The sequence below is a fragment of the Coregonus clupeaformis genome, unplaced genomic scaffold, assembly GCF_020615455.1.
Source record: "Coregonus clupeaformis isolate EN_2021a unplaced genomic scaffold, ASM2061545v1 scaf0820, whole genome shotgun sequence".
Classification (NCBI taxonomy): Eukaryota; Metazoa; Chordata; class Actinopteri; order Salmoniformes; family Salmonidae; genus Coregonus; species Coregonus clupeaformis.
The window spans coordinates 185,154-205,207 of record NW_025534275.1 but is presented as its reverse complement, the minus strand read 5'-3'; the positions used below and the strand labels follow the sequence as shown (position 1 = coordinate 205,207).

Here is a 20,054-nt window from a genome sequence, read left to right as displayed (position 1 = left end):
CCCACGGGGGACCAGTTTGAAAAAAACAAACAAAAATGACAAAAAAATATATATATGTATTCACTAACTGTAAGTCGCTCTGGATAAGAGCGTCTGCTAAATGACTAAAATGTAATGTAAATGTAGTGTTTCGTTTTTTTTCCAGCTGCATTCAATTCAGTGACAACTGTCACAAGGTTATGGTCCTCTGTAGCTCAGTTGGTAGAGCATGGCGCTTGTAACGCCAGGGTAGTGGGTTCGATCCACCCATACGTAAAAATGTATGCGCACATGACTGTAAGTCGCTTTGGATAAAAGCGTCTGCTAAATGGCATATTATTATAAGGTTGTACTCGCTTATGGACAGATGAGCTGGTTGTCCCAGATTACAAAGGTTGGAGGCTGCATAGGCTCTAATTATCTATCCGTGAATGCACACTCTTCAAAATCTCCACTCAATGTTGATGCTAAAAATGTAGTTATAATTAATGTGTACATTACCCATTATGACAACCTGAAACTTGCCTTCCAAGTGAGAGGATAAACCCACAAGTACACCATAAAGTGCATGTACTATCTGCATAAGTACAATGTAATTACTAGGTGTTACAGGATTTAGCTAGTTCAAATGAAGTGTATGTTGAGGGGTACTTACTTGTAATTAATGTGTACTTATATAGTACATTTCCCATCCTGACAACCTGGCCCTCATTGTAAGGCTTCCGGAAGCACCATCCAAGTGGGAGGATAAAGACATTAGCGCACCACAGTCAGAATACATGTAATATCTGCATAAGTACAATGTAATTACTAAGTGTTTAGGATTTAGTTAGTTAAAGTGAAGTGTATCTTGAGGGGTACTTACTTGTAATTATTGTGTACCTACAAAGTACATTACCCATCCTGACAATCTAATAGTCAGCTTCTGAAAGTGCCATCCAAGTGAGAAAAGAAAAACATGAATACACCACAGACTACTATCTGTAATATCTGCATAAGTACAAGCTAGTTTTAGCTATTTATGAGCAATTTCTATATAATTACTGCAAACAGAAGATGAGCTTCTACTTTAGTCAACTTTACAACAACATGTAAAAAGACAATAAATGTTTCTTTTTTCTTCTTTTTTTTGGGGGGGATGGATCAGCTTAATATTGCAGATAGATTGTATCTTCTATCAATGTAATTGTCTGCATCACTTCCAATCCCCCATGTTTTTTATATATATACTCCCCTTTATTACTTTTCAACCCTGCCATCCTTTCCCTACTTGGAGTAAATTATGCAATGCCCAGGCCTCTACTTCCGGTCTATACTTACTATCTACACCTTATGGACAGTTAATTTTACAATAATTATATTATATATATTTTATTTTTATTTTATTTTTGCTCCTGAACTTCTTCTACTCTCAACCTCTCCGATCATTTTCATGATGTCCATCCGGTTTGCTTCTATATGCCATATCTTTCTAACTGTGCTCTTTCCCAAAAGCTCCCAACATACAACCTATATACTTATTATGGACACAGTATGCTTACATTATTAGCTATCTTTGTTACTATTTGTTGTTACATTTGACCATACATTTCTTACACAATAATAATACTTTTTATTGTTAGCTTTGTAATTGTATTAATTAGATTAAACAAAGGTATAATCCTACTCAATAAAATAAAACATAACTATTATAGTGGTGATTTAAATATGTAGCCTATAGTAAGTAGCCTAGATAGCTCATTTAGAAAAGCGGGATTGTCTCTTTCTTTTTAATATTACAAGTAACGATGGAAATCGTCAACTCTGTCTCTGTCTTCATCTGTTTCTTCTTGTAAGCATTTGTCCATCTTGGAGTCTGAGACCTTGTGGGAATCTGTGGTAGAGAAGAAGAATGTATGACAATTTACCATAGACACTACATTAACCTATACTAGTATCATCATCCTGATTTCTATAGTTTAGGCCTATAGCTAGGCCTAGCTAGCTAGCTAATTAGCTAGTTGTTGTGTTATCCAGCTACCAACAATAGGGCTTGCTAACACTAATAAGTTATCTACCATTAGTGTTTAGTGACATTGAAAAGGAACTAACGTTTCAGGGAAGATAAGACCATCGAACCAGTCAGCTTCCTAAAGTTAGTTAGTTAGCTAGCGAGTGGCGACCATAGCATAGCTATTTGCCAGCTTTAGGTAGCTACCTAGCTAGTCAAGGTTAGAAAACTAGCTAGATTGTTAATAACCCAAAAACTCAACATATTGAATGGAAAGTATATTCTGTATGGTAGCTAACTAGCTAGCTAGCTAGCCTAGTTGGTAGACCAAACAAAAATATGGTTAGTTAGCTAGCCAACCAAATGCTACCCAGCAGAATTAATGTATCCATAAAAGCAAAACAAATTGCATGGAAAACGTACTTTCTCTCTCCTGCATTGACGTTTTTGTCTCGTGTACAACACTTTATTTATTTTGCAGCAATCGCTCACGTCTGCATTGTGCACGCTGACCTTCTTCTTGACCCCTGTTCTTTGCACACTGTCACGTGACGTCAATGTCGACATATGTGGGCACGTTCGAGGTCATCGCTATTTTGAGCGTGTTGCGCAAACATTTCAATCTACAGTGTATCAGTTGATTTAGACTCTGATTTCTCCAGGTTCTAGTTAATTTCCTGCATTGACTGATATTGTGTTGCAGTCCCTTTTCCACTCAAAACAAGATCAACTATACTTGAATGTATTCCCCAAAAGCCCTCAGAAATGGACCTCTCGGTCCATCTGTACACCTAGTGGGTCAGCCAGTCTGGCAGCTTTTGGAGAACCCCGCCGAGATCACACCCAAACTCAATAGCTACAGTACGTGGTGAGTAGTCTCCTGAGTGGCGCAGTGGTCTAAGGCACTGCATCGCAGTGCTAACTGTGTCACTAGAGATCCTGGTTCGAATCCAGGCTCTGTCGCAGCCGGCCGCGACCGGGAGACTCATGGGCGGCGCACAATTGCCCCAGCGTCGTCCAGGGTAGGGAAGGGAATGGCCGGCAGGGATGTAGCTCATTTGATAGAGCATGGCGTTTGCAACGCCAGGGTTGTGGGTTCGATTCCCACAGGGGGCCAGTATAAAAAAATATGTAAGTCGCTCTGGATAAGAGCGTCTGCTAAATGACTAAAATGTAAATGTAAGTAAATGGCTGGACAGAGCCATTTATGAGCTGCTCATTGGCCTTGTCAGTGGGGACGCTTCTCCTCCCCCACCACCCCCCTCCCTCCTCCGCTGCTCCTCTGTTCAGTTAACATTCTTAATCATTATCTCCTGGACACATTAGCATGGTCCACGGGCCCCTCATTCTACTCCCGCTGACACTCATCAGCCGACACCAATCAGCTAATGACACCATCCCCTTCCTTCTTCCCACGCTGCTCTGTGGCATTGTGATTTCTATTTCCTTCTCACTGACTCAACAATGATATTAGTTAGGAAAGAATCCGACGGGGGCCAACATGTAGCGGGGAGCGTTGAATAATTAACGGGAGGGTTCCCAAGCTACAGCTTTTTAAACGGCACAAGACACAATGGGGCAAACCCCCAAGGACACAATTGTTGGCTGTGGGTTTAACAATGAAATCAGTGTCGGCCACAGGGGACTCTGAGAGAGGCGGGGGACAGACAGCCGCAAATTAAATGATGAATGAAAATGATTATTGTTGACATCAGCAGGGGCGCAACTTTCCCAGGGGATGGGGGACATGACCCCCTCATTCTAAAATGGCATTTTTGTCCCCCCAGTTTTAGCATTGCACTGTGATACTAAAAGTGGCATCGTTGTCTTTAGGACCATGCGTACGCCTCAGAGTGGTCGGGTAGGCTGTTTGGCGGTTTCTGCCGGCAGGATTTAGGACCACACAGACACCACAGAGCGTGCAGTCAGGCTGTGTGAAGGCAAAGCTTCTGAAAGACATGGTGCTGCTGTCTGCAGCTGCTGTCTCTTTGTGTGTTGTGCTTTTTCTCAGAGTTGTAAAAGCAAATAGAGCAGAAACTGGCTACTCCTTATTTGACTGATGTAGCTGGCAAGGTAACTGCTGTTTGACTTAACAGAAAACATTTATTTATTCCCAGTACTGAACTAGTAGTATAACTGACATGTAACGTTACCTACAGTAATGTTTCATCCCCTCTCGACTGAAGTTCTGTCTGAAGAGAATGAACTAGCTAGCTAGTAGCTACCACAGCCAGTTCAGCTTTATCCTCTAGCTATCTATCAGTTAGCAATATCTAACAGCTGTTGTGTGTATGGAAATGTTTTGTAGACTTTTTGTCCCATTTCAACAGAAGGCAATTAACTTGGCTAGTTTTCGTCAGTTGATGTACCATTAGAGCTACCCACAAATAGTAGCTAGCTAGCTCACTAACTTTAGCTATTATTTTTGCCTCAATCACACTAGACCTGAATCAAATGATGAAACTAGCGGCCAAACGATTGAAGACCGGTATTCTGAAATTTTTTGACATTGCAATGTGAGTGTTTATTAGAGTTAGTATAGCAATGTAACATTATTGATCTGTCAGTTTCCCTAGCTAACTCCCTACTTTTCACACTGAGACGGTATAAACAGCTCTACAGGCTACGCTGTCATGGTGCACAGTCAGTACACAATACTATGCTCATCATGTCTTAGCAGGATCAGATGGTGACAGGTGCCCAGAAGGGTCAGACAGCCAGGGAAGACCAGTCTACGGAGCTCAGGTTAATTTTGCAGTATATTATAACAATCAGTGAATGGATACAACGTTCCATCTTGAGTTGATGAGTAGGCTACAGTCTGGGATCTGGGAATAATGGTCATTTCAATTATTGAACCATTGATTCTATTCTTGGATAATATCATGTATAAATGTACACCAAGGTAATTCTTTGTCATGCCTCATCTGAGCAAGTTCAGATGGTGACAGGGGTCTCTGCAGGGTCAGGCAACCAGGGAAGAACTTTATTCTCTCAGTGATGCAAACACTGAACAAGCCAGAAGCTTCAAAGATTGAAACTATTTTAAGGCAGTCTGACAAACCTCAAGTTGATTTCCAAACTTTACTAAAGGTTAATAGAGGCTTTTCCCCATGACACTAAACAATTGAATCATGGGGCGTTTCAGGCTTACGTTGCCAACTTCCCTTGCTTGGCTAATTGTTTGGACCAACGCAAAGATGGCCATGGTGATTACCCCAAGGGCATAATGCGAGGGTAAGTGGAGGAGGGTGTGTCTTTTACATGTTTGAAACGCAGCCAGAGTCTGACTAATAGCTGTGTTGTCTTCTCTTCCTAGCAGTTGAAACTCAAACGTTGAAAAACAACCTAGCTTGTGAACAAAACAATGTAAATAGCCAAGAAACACAAGGACAAAGTCTCACTTCAGTAGAATTTCGTTTCAAGTAAATTAGACCAACTGTTATGCCTGTGCACAGTGCTTCTAAAAACAAATATTTCACTCAGCTATTCACGTGCACTGCACACAGCCCCTAGCCAGGCATTGTTGCAGCTCGAGGTAGGATAGGCTATAGGATTTGTAGTTCTTTGACTTTGTGCGATTAATTTACCAGCTATGAAACAAAACGGTACTGCAGCATTTACTTTCCTATAAATATGATCATACTTGACTATGTTTATGCCCAAATGTAAGTGAAATGTTCGCACTGTGGAGCCCTGACCACCCTCCAACATGGCTGGTGAAATGGACATCTTACCAGCCAATGCCAAAATCGACCCGCATTTGGCAGGTGGCGGGTGTTAATTTTAGGACCTGTATTTTTATTATAGTCATTTAGGCCTACAGTTCTCATTGTCAGTGGACATGTGTTTTGCAGAACTCACAACCTACACTACACTTGTGAGAAACAAGTTTTTGTTAATTTAAGTATTGGTCTTCACAAAGTTTGCTGCTTCAGTGTTTTTAGATATTTTTGTCAGATGTTACTATGGTATACTGAAGTAGAATTACAAGCATTCCATAAGTGTCAAAAGATTTTATTGACAATTACATTAAGTTTATGCAAAGAGTCAATATTTGCAGTGTTGACCCTTCTTTTTCAAGACCTCTGCAATCCGCGCTGGCATGCTGTCAATTAACTTCTGGGCCACATCCTGACTGATGGCAGCCCATTCTTGCATAATCAATGCTAGGAGTTTGTCAGAATATGTGGGTTTTTGTTTGTCCACTCGCCTCTTGAGGATTGACCACAAGTTCTCAATGGGATTAAGGTCTGTTTTCCTGGCCATGGACCCACTTAATTATCACTTTTGCCTTATGGCAAGGTGCTCCATCATGCTGGACAAGGCATTGTTCGTCACCAAACTGTGCTTGGAGGGTTGGGAGAAGTTGCTCTCGGAGGATGTGTTGGTACCGTTCTTTATTCATGGCTGTGTTCTTAGGCAAAATTGTGAGTGAGCCCACTCCCTTGGCTGAGAAGCAACCCCACACATGAATGGTCTCAGGATGCTTTACTGTTGGCATGACACAGTACTGATGGGAGCGCTCACCTTGTATTCTCCAGACAAGCTTCTTTCCGGATGCCCCAAACAAGAAAATGACTTTACCCCAGTCCTCAGCAGTCCAATCCCTGTACCTTTTGCAGATTATCAGTCTGTCTCTGATGTTTTTCCTGGAGAGAAGTGGCTTCCTCGCTGCCCTTCTTGACACCAGGCCATCCTCCTAAAGTCTTCGCCTCACTGTGCGTGCAGATGCACTCACACCTGCCTGCTGCCATTCCTGAGCAAGCTCTGCACTGGTGGTGCCCCGATCCCGCAGCTGAATCAACTTTAGGAGACGGTCCTGGCGCTTGCTGGACTTTCTTGGGCGCCCTGAAGCCTTCTTCACAACAATTTAACCTCTCTCCTTGAAGTTCTTGATGATCCGATAAATGGTTGATTTAGGTGCAATCTTACTAACACCAATATCCTTGCCTGTGAAGCCCTTTTGGTGCAAAGCAATGATGACGGCACGTGTTTCCTTGCAGATAACCATGGTTAACAGAGGAAGAACAATGATTTCAAGCACCACCCTCCTTTTAAAGCTTCCAGTCTGTTATTCTAACTCAATCAGCATGACAGAGTGATCTCCAGCCTTGTCCTCGTCAACACTCTCACCTGTGTTAACAAGAGAATCACTGACATGATGTCAGCTGGTCCTTTTGTGGCAGGGCTGAAATGCAGTGGAAATGTTTTTTGGGGATTAAGTTCATTTTCATGGCAAAGAGGGACTTTGCAATTAATTGCAATTCATCTGATCACTCTTCATAACATTCTGGAGTATATGCAAATTGCCATCAAAAAACTGAGGCAGCAGACTTTGTGAAAATTTATATTTGTGTCATTCTCAAAACTTTTGACCACGACTGTAGGCCTATAAATGTGCCCATTTGGGGATGTCTGATAGTATTTCTGATTGTCTTAACTCACCACCACTAATGAGCTGTGGAGCTTCTCAAAGTAATTTTTCTTCACCTCAAACAGCAAGTAAACAAAGTCTGTTTTTAGAATCAATTAAGAATGACAGTAGTTCCTCAAAGTATTTGAACAATATTTCCAGCTCTCTCCCTTTCGATAACCACTTGGCATGAAAGGGAAAAATGTAATTCTCTGATCCAGTGGAAATGTAATAAAATACTATCGTATATGAAGATTATGACGTTGTTAATTTTTTAAGTGGAACCGGAGAGGACGTGGATTTTAGTATCAAGAGGGAATGTTTTAGTGTAACGCCACATACAACAGACAGGAAGTGTGTTGTAGACAGGGGAGACTGGTGATTGGCCAGAAGAGGGAGCAACCCATCTGTTTGCATTGTTTATAAGTATGAGCAAGACAAAGAGGGAGTCAGAACGGCCATTGCAATCTGGGACGCCGTTCTCCGGGTGTCATGACATCTGTCACTTATGCTGAAAGCTTGTAATATGAATAAACTTATGATCAAGGTTCAGTATGAGCAGACTCCTTTGTTCATCAGCAATAATTGCCAGCACTTACGCGATACGACAAATGGCGCCCAACGTGGGGCTGGTCTGCATCTCTCCTCTGTTTCATTCAGCCGCCAAGCTAACTCGGTCTGAAGTGCCAGAAAAGGGTGAGTTTTCCTCACAGCTTTGGAGATTGTTAGTTTGGATGCTATGTGATTGTACACTGGAGAAATGTACCATTACGACCGTGCCTTGTGTGGCGTTATTGCTGATAACTGGGGGTCTGGCTAATCATTATAAACATTTTAAAACAGCACAAAAGTGAGTAGAGCTTATGGATTGTTTATAGAGATGTGTTGCTTGAATAGTAAGTCAAGATCAATCGGGGCCAAGATATGTATACAAGTTAGGACATTGCAGGATTTGATAAGCCCTCGGAACAAACGAGGCGACCGCATGGTGGGCCATTAAAATCCTGGTAACGCGTTAGGGGTTCCAGGTCAGTCAGTCTTGGACTGGAGTTTGGTTGTAGATTTAGTGGGGGTTGCTTGCCCATCTTCTATTCGATGGGATATCTGCTTGGGGGGGACCGCTCATAAAAATATCCAGAACTCACGGCAGCCTAAAGTTAGAAAAAAGGAAAAAGTAATTAAAGACGCAATGTCAGGTGCATTGTTTTTATGCTACATGGTGCATACAGGCTAAGGCTAAATGCTAATGCTAATATGCTGCATGCTAACATGTGACCGTGGAGGTCCACTGCGATGGGAGAAAGCCTCTTAAATTATGTTTGTCTGTGGAATTCAAGTTCTATGTTTTGTGAGCGCTGTTAAATGTTGGTTGACTATGAGGGGAAAACGGAGGTACAGCAGGACTGTTAACCGTCTATTTGGGTTGGGGAGAGATCTAAGAATCTCCCTTCCACGGTGAAAAAGTATTTTTGAATGTATCGCGCATGCGTGGGATTTTACTAAACAACACATCTGTTACACTGCAGGGGGAGACAGAGAAACACAGACGAGGGAACAAAGAGGAAAGATTTGAAAATGAATTAAATCTTCTAGGTGTTACATCGGCTGTTGGTTAAAGATTAAACTTGTTTTGTGACCTATTGAAATTATAAATTAGATATGTTGACGGATTATAATGAATTAAATTAAATGACGGATTAAAATAAAATAAAAATGTTTTTGAGCGATCTATTTAGTCCTGAGTGGATTCTTAGAGCGAATGTGAACGAAGGAATATTGAATATGGTTGAAGTAACTCAGTATTGCATTAACTACTAAACTATTTTCCTGTGTCTCTGTTCTTTTGTCATATGAGAGGCGATAGGACGAGAGGAGTGTCAGAGGAGAAAGAGAGGAGGGGCTGACTGACGTGACAAGGTGTGACGCGGCAGAGGATCAGATATCAGGCTAGTTCACAAAATCTTCCCCTACAGGATATTTGATGTTATGACAATTTCACAGAGGCTTGGCAACAGACTGATCATTTGAATAAAATTTGCATTTTGGAGGCTATGCATCACTGGGGTTGATTGGAGTTGTGTTGGGAATCAAGGACTGACATTATTCTGTAAAATAAAGATAATTAGGTGCTTATAGAGCAAGGGGTTATGGGAATTGTAGTAATGGTAGGGTTACAGGCTTTGTTTATGGGTATTGTAGTCTGAAGTTGACTACTTGCATTTGATGGGTTGTGGTAAGATAGCCACCACTAATTGATAAATTGGTGACATAGGATGTAGAAATAAAAAATTGGTTTTAATTATTCATAAATTTTAATTGATTTTTTAATAGATTTTTTATTTTAATTAGAAATTGTTTTTGAATAAAAAATTTAATTGAATTTTTTCATATTCATATTTTCATTGATTTATTAATAATTGAATTTTTTCATATTCATATTTTCATTGATTTATTAAAAAAAAAAAAAATTTTTTTTTTTTTTGGGTTGTTTAGGTTTATATTAATAATTAAAGGGGGGAAGCCATAGGCTATATAGTCTAAAATAAAATAATTCACGATAAAGGAATATAAAAGGGTTGTTATAATGGGGAGAAAAAGGACAGCAAGGCTATAAAGTCATTACACCGATTGATATAGTACAAAATAGTAACCCTTTAACTAAAGTATTGCTAGGTTATCCGGCAAATGAAACAAAAGTTGCCCTTCATTCTCAAACAAAAACTGATAAAAGATTCCAGCGATAAGATAAACAACGGTATAGAGAAGGCGACAGGAAAACTAATGGCAGAAGTTAGTACACCTTTCTCACATACGGATTCAGCAATAAGACACCCACCTTATGAGAAGGAAGTAGAGCTTAGGGATGTTTATCCTCAGCTTCCAGGGATCATCCAGGAGGGTGATTGTTGCATCAGAGATGAAGATAAACGAATAATAGATAGAGGACCAGCAGAAACGACAATGAAGATGAATCCAAAACTCCAGAAGTAAGAAAAACTGAGATGTCTGGAAACTAAGAGAAGAATGAGGTTCGGAAAGATGAAGATAAAGATGAAGAGAAGAAAAAACTGCTGAGAAAAGGATCCCAAGAATTGGAGGAGAAGAATACAGTGAGGCCAAAGGAAAGGCCACTAGTAAGAAGATGATGGAAGATGATATTTCGAGGACAGAACTTAGAATATAACCTTTTGAAGAATACTGATATGTCAACAGCAAGAAGGAACAGGACCAAGAAACTCTCAGAAAACTCAATCAAATACAACTTACAACTGGTGGAGAAGAAGGAGAAGAGAAGCTTTGGTTATGAAGAATCAGAGTGAACCAAATCAACAATCACTACTACAGCTTCAACTGAACAAGGTCAACCGCAATTGTACCAGCCACCAAGGGCGGTACCAGGTGTTTCATATCCACAGACAGTTTCTGGACAGATACAGAATTGGAGAGGAAGAGGACGGGAAGGCTTAGAAGGAGGAAGAAGATTTCAGCTACACTTCCAGCAATCTCCAGAAGACTGTTAGAATTATGGACAGGTTGGTCACTTTACCTGTTGGTGCAATGCGCCAGGAGGAAACAACAGAGGACATTTCTGAGGAAGATAAAGGAGCAAGTGAAGATCACCTGTTCTCTATTTGAACCCTTAAATGATTCTAGAGTGCCTAGAAGATACGAAGGGGGGTGTCAGCTGATAGCACCGATTTAGGGAGAAGAACAAAAATATCCAACAATTGAGGTGAAAATAAACAACCGACCATTAGAAGTGATGGTGAATAGTGGAAAAGCTTTTATCTGTGTTCAGCCTAAAGAGGTTAAACATATCACTATGTAAAATTAACTAATTAGGATAGGGATTTGAGGTAGTAAAACAGTTAATTACTCTTAGGGAACCAATTGAGATCTGCTATAAAAATCAAAGAGAAATTAAAATAGACATACTAATATTAGAACAATACACCTATTGCATTGTTGGGAAGAGATGCATGGTGTAAATTCAACTGTACAATAAGATGTACACTAGACAACTGTCTGGTAGAAGATTTTAAAAAGTAGGGTTTTTGGGAATCATATTTGCTTAAAAAGATAATATCATAGGAAGGATGATAATCTATTAGACTGCCTATTAGACAATCTGTCTGAAAAATAAAGTTAAAAGGGGTGACTGTTATTCTGGGTTACATTCTTACACCAAGAGATTTCAGGCTAGGCTAAAGGGTCAGTGGCGGTTCTAGACACATTTTACTAGGGGGGCCAAGGAGGGGCCAGTGTTTAATCAGGGGGGCACACATAAAAAAACTGGCAACACATGATATTCAAAGATTATAAACTTTATTTTACTTTAAAATCATATGACATTTATTATAACACGTATTTTGTACAAGAGTGCAGATGCAAGAGAGATAGTGCCATAAAAATGAAAAAATAAATAAATAAAAAATTAAAAAGTACAGGGTACAAATACAGGGTTCATATTCAATGTGAACAAAACTCCAGGATACAACAAAGGGTACAACAATGTGCCATTTCCTATTTATGGAAGCCCCACTACTGTGGACAGTTGATTCCACATTTTGTTTTAAGAAAGAAAACTTTCTGAGTGATTTATAAACAAAACACACTACCCTGTATCCATTTAGGTAAAATAAACCAAATCAGAAAAGAAATTCAATTCAAAGAGGCTTTACTAGCATGACCATATTGACATACAGTATTGCTAAAGCACATAAACAGGGAAACGTGTTACACATTAACATCCAGTAGTCCAATAGGATGCAGACAATAAACATTAAGTTAACATTCGTTTAAAAGCAACAATCATGTCAACACAATGTAGCAATATGAACAACACTGATGGATATCAGCAACAACATGAAAACAAGAATATTACAGGTGTCTGTGTGTGTGTGTGTGTGTGTCTGTGTCTTTGTGTACTTCACTGTCAGTTGATGAGCAGGTGTACAAAAAAAGGCTTTACAACATATATGGGCAAGTCCATTTAGGACAGCACATTTCCACCATAGTTCACATTAGGAAAAAATGACAGCATGAATGCTCACTAAACAAACATATACTACATATACCTTTTTATACACATTTTTTTTCAGTAATTTTTTAAGAGTGAAAGGGAAGTAAGCAATCGCTCATCATAGGATCATACATATTTCAGTTACAATATTAGTTACAATATTAGTGTTAGTTAGATCATCATGTCAAAGCTGGACCTGCAAAGTCTGAACGACACAAGTGTGCAATGATTGGAGTGATTTTGTTTCTTTTTTTTCTTGCTTTGCTTGTTTTCAAAAGGAAAAATCATATTTGGTAAAAAATAAAATAAACTTTCGTTGAAAGTTATCACACTGTATAATTTACAAATATCTAAAGAGGTTTAGTGGATGCCATAAAACATCTGTGGAGCTTGAAGATTTGTAGTACATAGATGTTTGGCAGAGATAATTCAAAAGAATAAAATCATAAACTCTATCTATCTATCGAGAGAGAGAGAGAGAGAGAGAGAGAGAGAGAGAGAGAGAGAAGTGTTTCCTTAGAGCAGTACATGCAGCAATCACTTAATGGAGTGATGTCATAATGGGCCACAAAACTTTGGGGATGTGGATGGAAAGTTACAGGCAGGAGAGGGGAACCAACAGAAGCAGGTCTTGAGACATGAGTTTGCCCCTTTTTGAAAACCTCTTGAGAGAGGATTGGTGGGATATATATACATACATACAAACATACATACACTCTAGTAGTGTGTGGAACTACTGGTACTGTGAGGAAAAAAAGATAGATGATGTAAAATGAAAAATAAAACAAGCTTCAGCTTCTTAAGACACGGTGGGTTCATCTAAGTAGACACATGTAACTTCATGTGGACACCAGACTGTCTTTGTCTACACATCTAACTTCATATGGACCCCCAGACCGTCTCTGTTTACACATGTAACTTCATATGGACACCAGACTCTTTGTCTACACATGTAACTTCATATGGGCACCAGACTGTCTCTGTCTACACATGTAACTTCATATGGACACCAGACTGTCTTTGTTTACACATTTAACTTCATATGGGCACCAGACTGTCTCTGTCTACACATGTAACTTCATATGGACACCAGACTGTCTTTGTTTACACATTTAACTTCATATGGGCACCAGACTGTCTCTGTCTACACATGTAACTTCATATGGACACCAGACTCTTTGTCTACACATCTAACTTCATATGGACACCAGACTGTCTCTGTCTACACATGTAACTTCATATGGACACCAGACTCTTTGTCTACACACGTAACTTCATGTGGACACCAGACTAACTCCATTCATTTTACCGGTGGTATTGAGAACAGATAAACCCACCGTGTCTTAAGAAGCTCAAGCTTGTTGTTTTATTGTTCATTATATCTCTTTTTCCTCACAGCGGCACTCATACGCTACTAGCGTATATATCATATAGATACACTACAGCAACAGGATACGGCGGTTGTGCTGTCTGGCAAAAACGGTCCACAAATACATCAAGATCCAGAGCCTTGGCCCTTCTGGACTCTATGCTCAGGACACCAAGATCACTGAGTCTCTCATCACTAGTGGTGGACCGCAGGAAGGTTTTTATCAGTTTCAGTGTGGAGAAACTGCGTTCGCAAGAGGCTGAGCTTACAGGAAGGGTTGCAGCAATCTTGCACAGTCTAAAGAGCTCAAAGAAAACTTCCCTGTATGGCTCAATAAAACAAACCAGCTCAACTGTACTGCATGGCTTTTTGACTTCACCACTCTGTATTTTTCTGTCCAAAACTCTCTTAAATTGATGGAGCTCATGCCCTAAATCATCAATGTCTGCATTATACAAACGGCCAAATGAAAAAACATTGCTCTCCTTTAAAAAGGTATCACTCTGGGGACTGAGAGACTGTATGCTTCTCATGAGCTCACAGTTTGTATTGGAGAAACGTCTGTTCAACTCATTGAGCATGCTGTCAATTACAGGATAGAAAAATGATGTGAGAAACATATCTTTGTCACGTTCTACCTCCCTCTGACCAACAGTGCTTAGCGTGCAGTAGCCACTGAGTCTAGAGCTCAGCATTTTCTGACGTTTCGCCACTGACCTTGTTGCAGAATCACACTGCTCACAAATATTCAATGCTTCATCCCACAACTCATCAAAGAAAGACTCCTGCCTGTGGTCTTTCAATGTCAGGACTAAAGCATTTTACTAAGTCAACAGCACTTGACAGATCAACAGTTTGTGACTGTAACATGTCAGACAATAGCTTTGTCTCCCCAAACAACTTACGCAGAGTAACAAGATGCACAACAAATTCTAGGTCAATTTGAGCAAGAAGACCTCGGGCCTCAACAGTTCTTTCACCATGACGTTCTTGAGCAATCTCTTGCAGTAGTCGTTTAAGGGCAGGTAGAGTGTCCATGATATTACGTAGGGCTAGAAATCGGCATGACCAACGTGTGTCGCTTAAACGTTGCAGCTCTCTGGTTCTGCCATACATTTCTCTTTGGAGAGACAGCCATTTTGGATGCACATATGAGGAAGAAGTAAACATATAAAGACTCTGTAACAAAGAAAAAACTCCTCCGTTTCTGGGACACTTTTGACTACATCAACTAACACTAAATTCAGACAATGAGCACTACAATGGACGTAGAAGGCAAATTTAGCCTGTTCTTTGATCCTTGCCTGAACCCCCTGAATGCTTACCGCTCATAACGGCAGCGCCATCGTACGCTTGGCCTACGAGGTTATTTTTGTAGTCCAGGCCATAACGTTCCAGTAAGTGTACTATTTTTCCAGTAAGCCCTGCTGCATCTAACCTCTCTGCAGATTCAAAATGGAGAAAACTCTCCTTAATGGCCCCCATTGTAATAGTACCTGAGTGTGAAGGACATCTGTTATTTTTTTGAAATATCCTTTGTTTCATCTGCCATGACGCTAAAAACCTCACTTTTCTTCACTTCTTCTATGATTTCAGACCGAACCATTTCTGCCAAACAACCCAAAACCTCATTCTGGATGATCTTGCTTGTGTACTTTTCATTGTGAATGAAAGTTAATCTTCTCTTAACAAGTTGGTCGTGGTTAGCAACTGTGTTAAGAATTTCCCTAAAGTTTCCTTTGTTAGTGGACCCTTCAGATTCATCATGTCCTCTTTGTGCTATGTTTTGTGTAGCTGTAAGCAACAGCACTTCCCCAACTGTTTTAATGTATGCCTGATTTTCTTGTACTTGTTTAGTGTGTTCTTTGTCAAGGAGATCTGTTAGTGTTGCGTCAGTTCTAACAGCTCTTTGATAATCCCTCCATGCGATCATTGCACACTTGTGTCGTTCAGACTTTGCATGTAGTGAAAACCCTGCATTTCTCATAGTTGCCTTTTTCCAGTTTGTAAAACCAGGTGTTGAAACAAAAACGGTGTCTGGGGCATTTGGTGTGCTAAAATGTCTACATGCATAGCAACATGTAGAGTCCGTCATTACAGAATACTCAAGCCATGGATGAGTAGTGTACCAGTTTGGTCTGAAGCTTCGTCTTCTGTCCCCCATCAGTGTGGTTGGGAATATCTTCAAGTTCGGCTGTACTGGTACGTCATACTTAGACTTGCTGATATCTGAAGAAGATGGACAGTAAACATAGGGCACAACTACAACATTTATTTACTGTATATCTGCATGTATTTCAAAATGTAGGCAAAGTATTTACTTAAAAAAAAACAGAGCCATATTGACACAAAAAGAATTAACAGCAGAAAGCAGCATTTTAAGGACACCCAGCAGGCCTACCATTACATTGTAATTGCATTGCTTTGCAAATAGTAAGAACCTTCCTCATCACAAACCTGATGGTGTAGTACTTGATCCACATGGATCCACTTGCTGTCCCTCTGGCTGTTCATCTCTCTGTCCCTGTATGCTTTCTTCTTCATGCTTCTCACCCTCTTCTTCATTCTCCTCGCCCTCTTCTTCATTCTCCTCACCCTCTTCTTCATCCTCCTCACCCTCTTCTTCATCCTCCTCACCCTCTGGAATTTCCCTCTCTTTGTCAGACCCCTCACTTTCATCACATGCTGGCTCTCCCTCTTCCTCAACTTTCTCAAAACCTCGATTTGTTTCTCTCACTTTTTTGTTTGCTGGGGCAAAAAATGACTTTATGTCCCTTCCTCGTTTCATGATAACTATTAGAAGAAGAAAAAACGTAGGGGCATGCATTACATTTTGTTACCTAACCATCCCTCCCTACTTAACACTGGCAGATAACCTGTTGATTACTTTACTAAAAATGTATTTGTTATCGCGATGCAACAGCCAAGACGGATGAAGTTACGTGGTTAACATCACAACATTGTGTAGACCTAGCAAGGATAGCCTACTAACATTTGGATATTTGCTTCTGCTTCGATGAGTTTGCTTAGATATGATTACATTTCTAAACAAATCGAGACCAGACATTTAAAAACTTGATTTGATTTATGTGTGAGGAACAAAAGGAACATGTAGGCTATGTGCAAGAACAACAAGTCACTTATGATATTAAATCGTTTTGCTTACCTTCGACTCCTGCAAATCGTAGCTCCTCTCGCAAATAGTAGTTGCTGAGCTCTCATTCACCGAAGCAGCACCACACGTGGCAGGCAGGCAGATGGCAGGATACAGTTTTTTGTGCGCCACTCTAATTTACCCGTGTAGAATGTTGCCGTGTAGAGCGTTGCATTAGTTCCGCTTTTGGCGCTCGCGTGTAAAATAGTTATAAATTCATAATTTTTTATTTGGTCAGCACGGGGGGGCCACAGGGGTGGCCAGGGACATTTCCAGGGAGTCCCCCGGCCTCCGTGTAAAACCGCCACTGTAAAGGGTGTTTAGTCGTTTGCCAAGTCTGTGTGTGAAGAAGTCAGAAGCAGATGGGGACTTTCCCAATCACATATTCTAAAAATTGGTGGTGAAGGGATTTTGTGAATAAATCAGTGGAAAAGGTTTTTAAAGGTTATGAGAAAAGATTAGATTAAAATAAGTTAGGAGAACTAGGGTTGAAGGAACTCTAAGACAGTAAGCTAAGTTTCAAAGTTAGTAGTAAGACAGAGAGAGAACAGTGATGAAGGACATTCTAGAGTTTAGTGGGAAGATATGGTAGGAGTTTAGATCTGTTAGGAGCAGATGCATTGAGAAAGTATGCGTTGCTGAATGATAAGAGAAGATTGAGGGTGATTGAGTATCTATATTTACAGTTTCCAGCAGGAAGATCAAGGTAATTGTAGGTGTATTGTTATAATCAAAAGTTTGAAAGTTAGGGTTTAGAGTAGGAAGAGAGAGTGAATGTAAGTTACTTTACGTCATTTGACACTAGTGGTGATAGATGGAAGTACAAGCAAAGAGTTAAAAGTCTTAGGGGAAACTAGGGATGAAGTAACAACAATAACATCAACACTTCAGTCTATTAAAACAACAGTGAGAAGCAATTTAACTCTTTCAACATTGATAGTTATTAAAGCCATAAAAATATCGCATTTGATTATAAGGGAACCAATAGTTCCAGCACCAATTTTAGGGGGAAAAAGACTGTTATTAGGGTTAGGATGGTGACGTTCTGTCACGATCGTCTGAAGAAGCGGACCAACACGCAGCGCGTGGAGTGAACATGATGACTTTATTTAATAAAGCAACCACAAAAAACAACAAATGACGATAGTGAAGTCCTCTGTAACACTGACAGAAACATGGAACAAAAACCCACAATACCCACGAGAAAACACACAGTATAAATATGGCTCCCAATCAGAGATAACGAGCCGACAGCTGTCACTCGTTACCTCCGATTGGGAGTCACCTGAATAATCACGAACAATCACCACACATAGAAATGAAACAACCAGAATACCCAACATAGAAATACACCCAAACAAGGAAAATGAACAACCCTGGCTCAATAATAAAGTCCATGGAGCCAGAGTGTCACAGTACCCCCCTAAAGGTGCGCACTCCGGGCGCACCAGCATACAGTCTAGGGGAGGGTCTGGGTGGGCGTCTGTCCATGGTGGCGGTTCTGGTCCAGGTCGTGGTCCCCACCCCACCTTAGTCACTATCCGCTTCCGTAGCCCCCTCCACATGACCACCCCCAACTAAACCCACCTGGATTAAGGGGCGGCACCGGACTAAGGGGCAGCACCGGACTTAGAGGCAGCACCGGACTAAGGGGCAGCACCGGACTAAGGGGCAGCACCGGGCTAGAGGGCAGCACCGGGCTAAGGGGCAGCACCGGGCTAAGGGGCAGCACCGGACTAAGGGGCAGCACCGGACTAAGGGGCAGCACCGGGCTAAGGGACAGTACCTGACTAGCTGGCGGATCCTGGCTGGCTGGCTCAGGCGGATCCTGGCTGGACGGCTCTGGCGGATCCTGTCTGGCAGAAGGCTCTGGCTGATCCTGTCTGGCAGAAGGCTCTGGCTGATCCTGTCTGGCAGAAGGCTCTGGCTGATCCTGTCTGGCGGAAGGCTCTGGCTGATCCTGTCTGGCGGAAGGCTCTGGCTGATCCTGTCTGGCGGAAGGCTCTGGCTGATCCTGTCTGGCGGAAGGCTCTGGCTGATCCTGTCTGGCGGAAGGCTCTGGCTGATCCTGTCTGGCGGAAGGCTCTGGCTGATCCTGTCTGGCGGAGAGCTCTAGCGGCTCCCGGTCTGGCGGACGGCTCTGAAGGCTCATGGCAGACGGGCGGCCCCGCAGGCTCAGTACAGACGGGCAGTTCAGACGGCGTTGGGCAGACGGACAGTTCAGACGGCGTTGGGCAGACGGGCAGTTCAGACGGCGTTGGGCAGACGGACAGTTCAGGCGCCGTTGGGCAGACGGGCAGTTCAGGCGCCGTTGGGCAGACGGGCAGTTCAGACGGCGTTGGGCAGACGGACAGTTCAGGCCCCGTTGGGCAGACGGCAGACTCTGGCCGTCTGAGGCGCACCGTAGGCCTGGTGCGTGGTGCCGGAACTGGAGTTACCGGGCTGAGGACACGCATCTCAGGGCTAGTGCGGAGAGCCGGAACAGGGCATGCTGGACCCTGGGGACTCACATTAAGCCTAGTGCGGAGAGCAGCAACAGGACGCACAGGACTCGGGAGACACACAGGAGGCTTGGGGCGTGGTGTAGGCACTGGTGGGAAAGGGCTGGCGACGCGCACCGTATCCCTGGTGCGAGTGGCCGGAACAGGCCGGGCTGGGCTGGCGAAGCGCACCGTATCCCTGGTGCGAGTGGCCGGAACAGGCCGGGCCGGGCTGGCGAAGCGCACCGTATCCTTGGTGCGAGGGGTCGTAACAGGCCGGACCGTACTGGAGGCACACACCCCTGGCTCTACCCCGGGAACTGGAACGGGCCGGACCGGACTGGATACACACCTCAGTCTCTCACGCCGTGCCTCTACATCTCCTTTCCCTACTTTGGCCAGTGACCCCGTAACCTGGTTGCCTCTTGAATTCGCCCCTTCTCTGCCTCCGTTAGCCACGTCGTCCAAGCCATGTGCCCCCCCAAAAAACTTTTTGGGGTTGCCTCTCGTCCTTCCAACGATGATGGCCCTGCTGACGCCGTTGCTCCTCTCTCGCCAGGGCCTTGATCTTCCCCCAAGGTCCCTTGCCCCCGAGCATGTCCTCCCAGGACCACGATTTGCCCACCTGGGCCATCGCCAGCCT

General features: G+C 42.3%; 1 long non-coding RNA gene across 1 annotated transcript in view; it reads right to left on the bottom strand.

Moving 5' to 3' along the window:
* Nucleotides 1-1,780: 1,780 nt before the first annotated feature.
* LOC121560158 overlaps nucleotides 1,781-20,054 on the bottom strand; it is an 84,515-nt gene continuing 66,241 nt past the window's right edge. The window contains exon 5 of the long non-coding RNA XR_005998900.1: nucleotides 1,781-1,852. This is a non-coding gene — a long non-coding RNA (uncharacterized LOC121560158). The remainder of the gene's footprint in view (nucleotides 1,853-20,054) is intronic.